Source organism: Nuphar pumila, chromosome 16 (assembly GCF_984573655.1).
Source record: "Nuphar pumila chromosome 16, dmNupPumi1.hap1.1, whole genome shotgun sequence".
NCBI classification, from domain to species: Eukaryota; Viridiplantae; Streptophyta; class Magnoliopsida; order Nymphaeales; family Nymphaeaceae; genus Nuphar; species Nuphar pumila.
Genome location: NC_143264.1, coordinates 56,021,974 through 56,030,381, shown reverse-complemented (window position 1 = coordinate 56,030,381; position 8,408 = coordinate 56,021,974).

Sequence of the window (8,408 nt, the reverse complement as noted above, 5' to 3'; positions counted from 1 at the left end):
GAGCCAAATTTTGAAGAAACACGTCACGAGGTTTAGAAAATATACTCCTGATTCATCGTCACTGGTCGTGTAGTTGTTGTCGTCTCCTTCCTCGCCATCAATACCCCCTTTGAGGTGAAGCAGGTTATAAGTTTGACCCACAAACACGTCGTTTATAAAGAAAATGTTGGTTCGTATGTTCCTTACTTATGAAGCAAAGTGAAGTGTCACAGTCCTGAACTTGTGCGACGTGTCATTCATTTATAAAAGAAACGTCGTTTGACATACCACTCATTTTCAAAATCATGTGCAAAGTATATAATAAACAAATAATTTACATTGCACATGAATTAAAAAATATTGTTTCATTTGAAAATTGCTATAGAAAATAAATAAAAAAAATGTCGTGTCGATTTATTGATTGATTTTCTTTTCTGCCTTTTACAAAAAAGATTTATAACTAGTTTCAAGCCAATCGGTATCAAGCAAATTGCGATAGCACATCGATTTGTATTTATGAAGTTACCACGACAACGATATGTCTTTATTTGTCTGTGTGAACGATATCGATATGTAATATCGCGATTTACTCATATCAATTTGGAACTGTTACTAAAATATTGTGAAGGAAATAGTGATATCGATTTTCAACTGTTACTTAAATCAATATCAAGTTGTAAATCAATTCGTATTTATGAAGTTACATCAATTTGTAATGGCAAATCACAATAGGATATTCAAATGAATTTGGTGGGATGGTATGCATTCGATTAAGAGGATGGGTTTAGGTGGGGGAGTGATTGGATTAGGTTGATTGTGAGACCCATTTAACTCTCATCAAATCCAAACCCAATCTAAACTATTATATATTTTAATAAAATTTATTTGGGTCTCAAATGAACCCAAATTCTATAGGATCCATTTGAAATCAAAAACTTATTACATTCAAATAAAATTTATAGTACACTAAAAAGATTCATTTAGATCATAAGTGAATCCAAATCTTTTTTCTTAACTAGGATCTATTTGGGTCTTGAATTGAATTCTGATCCAAACAAATTCATTTTACCTTCATGAGATTCATTTAGGTCTCAAGTAGATCCAAAAGCCTTATTTACTTATTGGAATCCAATTGGATCTCCAAATAGGTCAAAATGTTAATTTACATAATGGGATCGAATTAAGTCTTGAAGTAGATTCAATATCTTATTTTCTTAGTAGGATCCAATTTAGTCTCTAAATGGATCTAAAATACATTTTACATTAAATTAGATTTATTTGGGTCTTAAATGGATCCAAAACTCTTATAGGTCCAGTCCAAACCCTGATTTGAGTCTAAACTCTTTCCATATCTATGATGGTCTTGTATTGTATCTAAGCCAAACCATTGATCATGATGTATTGTAAATAAATACTCATATTTTTTGTAAATGAATATGGTTGTAAATCACATCAATTTATAGTTATGAAGTTACCGCAACAACGATATGTCTTTGTTTATCTTTGTGAACGAAATCAATTTATTTTTATGAAGTTACATCGATTTATATTATTAAAGTTACCTCGATTTGTACTTTACTAAGTCTAAACATCATTTTGATTTGTGTATTTTTTTTTTTTACCTTTAATGAATCAATCATTGTGTAAATCATGATAGGACGTATCGTTCACTTAGACAAAGCTCGTAAAGGTAAATCACAATAGGATATTCAAACGGATTTGGTGGGATGGGATGTATTCGATTGTCGGATGGGTTTAGGTGGGGGAGTGATTGGATTGGATTGGTTGTGAGACCCATTTAGATCTCATTAAAATCATAAGTGAATCCAAATATTTTTTTCTTAAGTAGAATCTATTTGGGTCTCAAATTATCTTTGTGAACGATATCGATATGTAATATCGTGTTTTACTCATATTGATTTATACTTTACTAAGTCTAAACATCATGTAGATTTGTTTATTGTTTTTATTTTCTGCCTTTCATGGACCAGTCATTGTGTAAATCGCTATAGGACATATCGTTCACATAGACAAAGCTCGTAAAGGCAAATCGTGATAGGATATATTGTTTTCGCTTTATGTTTGCGGTCGTACAAATACCGTGATAGGTCAAATAGATTTGGTGGGATGGGATGTATTCGACTGAGAGGATGGGTTTAGGTGGGGGAGTGATTGGATTAGGTTGGTTGTAGACTAAACAAAGAAGAACAAAGAAGGAGAAAAAAGAAAAAAGATGAAGAAAAAAAAGAACAACATAAGAAGAAGAATAAAGAAGCAGAAGAAGAATAGGTACACGTGCGTAAAACCCTAATCTATGTAAAATCCTATTCTATGTAAAACCTTACCCTACCCAACCCAACCTGACCCGACCCGTTGTCTAGGTCTAAAACCCTAATCTATTTAACCTCTCTTCCACTTTTCTGCGGCAACACTTATTCTTTTTCTTTTTTCTCCTTCGCCTTCATCTTCTTCTTCTTCTTTTTTCTCCTCCACCTTCATCTTCTTCTTTTCCTTCTTCCTTGTATTTTTCTTTGTTCTTTGTTCTTCTGTATTCCTTTTACCTGTGCTTGATAGATGTGGTTTGATGCTGATAACCTAGTTATTTTACGTCGTTAGAAAAGATCTGCATAATCTTTGATGATGATTATGGTGGTTATCTTCTGTGTATACATCGATATATTCATAACATATACGACTGTGATGTATTTGTCGTGAAGTATATCAAAGTTTACATAGAATATAATGACCATAATCATCCTCAATCGTTGCCACGATACCGAAGAAAACACAAATATTCTGCATGATAGAAAGGGGCGATGTTGATGACCATCTATTTGATCTATTCCTACTACCAGACCCTCTATCGTTCACAAACCATCCTTCACAGTTGAAAAAATATATGCCTAATCTTCGATATACTTCATGACAAATATGTTATAGCCTTGCGGGCTACATCTTCTCTGCCTGTTGGGATCCCATACCATCTGCAGCTTCGTCAGCTCTGCCTCGAAGCTTTTTGCACTAGCAAGTTGGATTTCATACACACTTGGATTGCATTCGAAGCACATCACTATTTGAACGTGCGGGGGATGCTGATGATGATGTTGGTTTCTTTGATGATGATGGTCATGTATTATATCTAAGACAAACCATTGGTCATGATGTAATGTAACTAAATATTTATATTTTTTGTAAATGAATATGGTTGTAAATCACATCAATTTGTAGTTATGAAGTTACCACAACAATGATATATCTTTGTTTGTCTTTGTGAACAAAATCGATTTGTATTTATAAAGTACCTCGATTTGTACTTTACTAAGTCTAAATATTGTGTCAATTTGTTTATTGTTTTTCCTTTCCTTCTTTTATGAATCAGACATTATGTAAATCACTAAAGGACATATTGTTCGCATAGATAAAGTTCATAAACGCAAATCACGATAGGTCAAATCATTTCTGCTTTATATTCATGGTTGTACAGATCATGATAGAACACTTATTCTATAAAAAATAAATCACGATATCTTATAGAAAGAACTATATAATTATTGAATGTTACGTTACAACAAAGAATTATAATTAGTTGCAAGCCAATCGGTATCAAGCAAATTATGATAGCACATAGTCTTCATATGTATAAATTGTTTCAGCCTTTTATCAATCATGTGTAAATCATGATAGGAAGACAACTCGTAAAAGCAAATCATAATTTTCATAGTACACAACACTAAACGCTTCTTCACATTTTTTTATGAAGGCCGAGCATTACAATGATTTGTTTAGTGGCACTTGTGTGTTACACTTATTAAAAAAAATTATATATTTATAAAATGTCACGTTATAAAAAAGAATCATAAAATTACAACAAAGAATTATAGAATTATAATAAATATTTATCGGGATACAAAAATCACATAATGTTTATTTAGTGGCACTTGACGACTTAGATGGACTATGACATACAAATCATCTATTTCTTTTCCTTGGTGGACTCTCTTTCCTCAATGGCCTCTTGGTTCTCTTGATCTTATTAAAACCACTAGTAATCATGTCTACCAATGTACCATATTATGACCATATTTATCTTCTCAAATTATGCACCTGCTTTCGTAACTCCTTATTCTCCCTTTCCAATATCTTTAACCTTGTGGCGGAGACTACCTTTTTGTGAGTTGTGTTCGCTCCTCATCATGTACTGCAACTGAGGGAATCATAGTTGTAGCCGAAAGAAAACGATGGACATTTTTTCTATACTGGGAGGCGACATGCTGGGGGACAAGAGGAACCTTACTTCCACGTTGCTTCTTCTCAATCTCCAAATTTTGACGCATGGGTTCCCAATATTTTTTGAAATAGTTGGGGTCATATTTTTGTTTTTTATAATCATATGCTATGGCATGAACACCTCATTTGTTCCAGCTATCCAATTGTTTCCTGAAGCGTTTGTGTCAATTCACGTTCTTGGCCCCACCATTATTCATCTTCCTTCTCACTTCCACAGGCTGCTTTGGGGTAGACTGTCCCAAGCCAGCTTGTAAGAGAACTTGACTACCATGTTGCAACTCGGGTTCAGATTTGCTAAACAACCAAATATCGCAGCCAGACAGTCTCGCAGCCTCAATAACAACCTCTTGGTCCTCATCCTCTCCATCTCCATACGGTCTCCACATAACCTGTGCATTGGAGATTATGGTTTAAGTATAGAGATAATTATTAATGCTAATAAATGCTAAATATTAAAATGATTTATAATAACGAGTGCTAAATATATTACAACGATTGTTACTAATGAGTACTTTGTATTAAAATAATTTACACTAATGAATGCTACATATTACAATGATTTATAATAATGAATGCTAAATGCTAATACGATAACGATTTGTACTAATGAAGACAAAATCCTGCAGCGATGATTACTTAAGAATGCTAAACATTTCAACGATTTACGCTAATGAAAGTTAAATGCTAAAGTGATAATGATTTATACTAAGGAATGCAAAATCCTACAACGATCATTGCTTAAGAATGTTAAACATTAGAATGATTTATACTAATTTATGCTAAATGCTAATGTGATAACGATTTGTACTAACGAAGACAAAATCCTACAACGATGATTACTTAAGAATGCTAAACATTTCAAAGATTTACACTAACAAAAGTTAAATGCTAAAACGATATTGATTTGTACTAAAAAATACAAAATCCTGCAATGATCATTACTTTAGAATGTTAAACATTAGAACGATTTATACTAATGAATGCTAAATGCTAATGTGATAACGATTTGTAGTGATGAAGACAAAATCCTGCAGCTATGATTACTTAAGAATGCTAAACATTTTAATGATTTATACTAATGAATAATAAATGCTAAAATGATTGTAAATGATTTTAAACCATTTACCTCATTTAATTGCAGACCATCTAAAATGAACTTAGCATTATCCTCCTTGACATTTATTATAGCCCACCGACCGATATTGGGAAAACCACAAATTGCAGGGCCACACTAAGGACGCAAGGCGATAATATGCTCCCACGCCTAGGCTTACAAAAATAATATATTAGTAAGACTATAACCTTCAACGATCTTAGTTTACAACTATTAAATATATAATAAACAATTACCTCGACAAATGGCCAAAACCCTTCGACGGTTTTTGTACCCTTACTCACACGATAAAGTTGATTGTACAAGTGTGCGAGCATAGCAACACCCCATACATAGTTGTTGACTTCATCTAAGTCTTCAAAGAACTTCAGCCATAGGTAACTTAACCTCGAACTAGACAAATCTGAAAATAAAGTAAGTCCAGAAAAATAAAGAAGAAAGTCGCGCAACTCCTGGTCAGCTCTTTCAAATGCACATGTAGCAGACTGACATTCTCATTTATTACAGAAAGAAGAAACTTTCATCAAAGTGGAATTGCTTCCACCAGAAATACATTGACCCCAGTCCTCCATTGACATTCTTAGAAGGGTTGTGCACTTGTCCCTTGCATTATAGTTTGAATCACGTGCTAGGACAACACTTTCATAGCACTTAAGACCCGTAATCCGTGCCACATCTTCTAGGGTCATAGTGATCTCAAAACAATCAAACTAGAATGTTTTTATCTTATGATTTCACTTATTAACTAGGTGGGTCATGGTGTTCCACCACGTTTCAAAATAATGCTGGTCTATAAGGCCACCGAAGTGCATATTTCATAATCAGTCCTTCTGATATTCACTCAGCTATCCATACCACGATAGAACTATAGGCCACTGACACCGCCCTCTAAGCTTTTCACCTGGTGCTCTACTTCTCTTCTGACCTCCTTGTAACACAAAATAGTATATTATTCGTATCAAATCACAATTAGTCTCATTTGTACTTTTACACATCATTGTACACAGTAATCACTATATATAATAATCGTTGCACACTCGCTATCACTGTAATCCTATACACAATAATCGATATCAAAGTAATCGTTATACATAATCGTTATCACAATAATCGCTATATATAGTAATGGTTATCAAAGTAATCGCTATATATAGTAATTGCTATCACAGTAATCACTATAAATAGTAATCGCTATCGCAGTAATCGCTATCATAGTAATCGCTATACATAATAATACCTATCACAGTAAATCATTATATAATCACTATACGTACTAATTGCTATTATGGTAATCACTATACATAGGTCACAATAATCGCTATACATAGTAATCGCTATCACAATAATTTTTATACATAGTAATCGCTATCACAATAATCACTATACATAATAATACCTATCATAGTAAATCATGATAGACATGAGCGATTTACGTACCTTGGTCATACTTTTCTCCTCTTTATCCCCTCCCTCCATCCTCTGCCTTTCTTGTTGCTCCATCATTCGCTTCTCCTCCTCCCTCCTCTGCCTTGCTTGTTGCTCCTTCGCTCCGCCGCCTCCCTCCTCTATTTTTCTACTTCTTCCTTCTTTTGCTCCTTCACCTCCCTTATCTACTTTTCTACCTGTTCTTTCATTTCCCTTTCCTTCTCTTCCTCCTCCTACTTTTTCCTTTCCCTTTCCTTCTCTTCCTCCTCCTGCTTCTTCCTTTACCTTTCCTTATCTTCTTCGTCCTCCTTCTCCTTCTTTTGCCTTTCTTTCTCTTTCTCATCCTTTTCCTCCTTTCTTTGCCTTTCATTCTCTTCCTTGTCCTCCTCCTTTCTCTGCCTTTTCTTCTCTTCCTCGTCCTCTTTATCTTTCCTTTGTCTTTCCTTCTCTTCCTCATCTTGATGCTTCTTTCTTTGCCTTTCCTCTTTCATCTTCATCATTTGCCTTTCCTTCTCTTCCTACTTCTCCTTCTTCTTCTTCTTCAATTGTCTTTCCTTCTCTTCCTCCTTCTCCTTATTCTTCCTTTGTCTTTCCCTCTCCCCCTCCTCCTCATTTTCCTTCTTCTTCTTCAATTGTCTTTCCTTCTCTTCCTCCTTCTCCTTATTCTTCCTTTGCCTTTTCCTCTTCTCCTCCTCTTCCTCCTTCATTTGCCTTTTCTTCCTTTACTTTTCATTCTCCTCCTCCTTCTTCCTTTGCCTTTCCCTCTCCTCCTTCTTTATTTGCCTTTTATTTTTTTGCTTTTCATTCTCCTCCTCCTTATTCCTTTGCTTTTCCTTCTCTTCGTCATCCTTCTTCTTCTTCTTCATCTTTAGTTCTTCCTCATCCTTCTTCATTTGCTCTTCATCTTCAATATCTGATGGATAATGCTCAACATTATATAATTTCAACACTTTGTCCCTGCCTTTATCATTCTCAATCTTTATTATATTTTGGTACATTTCATAATGCTCATATATATCAGACTGACAAATAATTTCTCCAATAGTCATCCCATCGAGCGGCATGGGCTTTTTTGTCTTACAAATTTTAGTCATTGCTAACCTGTATAACACATAAATTTAACTACATCATTATATGTTACAACCACCTCCCCAAGTATATATTATTACAAATTATCACATTCGTTACACAATCACCAATATTATAAATCGTTGCAATATTTGGTTTCATAAGTAAACATCGTTGTAAGATTTAACAAACTTAAGTACAAATCGAGGTAACTTCATAAATATACATCGCTACTGCATCAAACATATAAATCGTTGTTGCTTCAAACGTACAAATCGCTACTGATTTAAATATATAAATCTTTCATGCTTCAAACTTACAAATCGTTGTAGAAATCACACCCTTCATAAGTATATATCGTTTTAACATTTGGGCTTCATAAGTAAACATTGTTGTACAATTTAGCAAACTTAAGTACAAATCATGGTAACTTCATAAATCATAAATACACATTGCTACTGCTTCAAACGTATAAATTGTTGCTGCATCGAACGCACAAATCACTATTACATTAAATATATAAATCATTATTGCA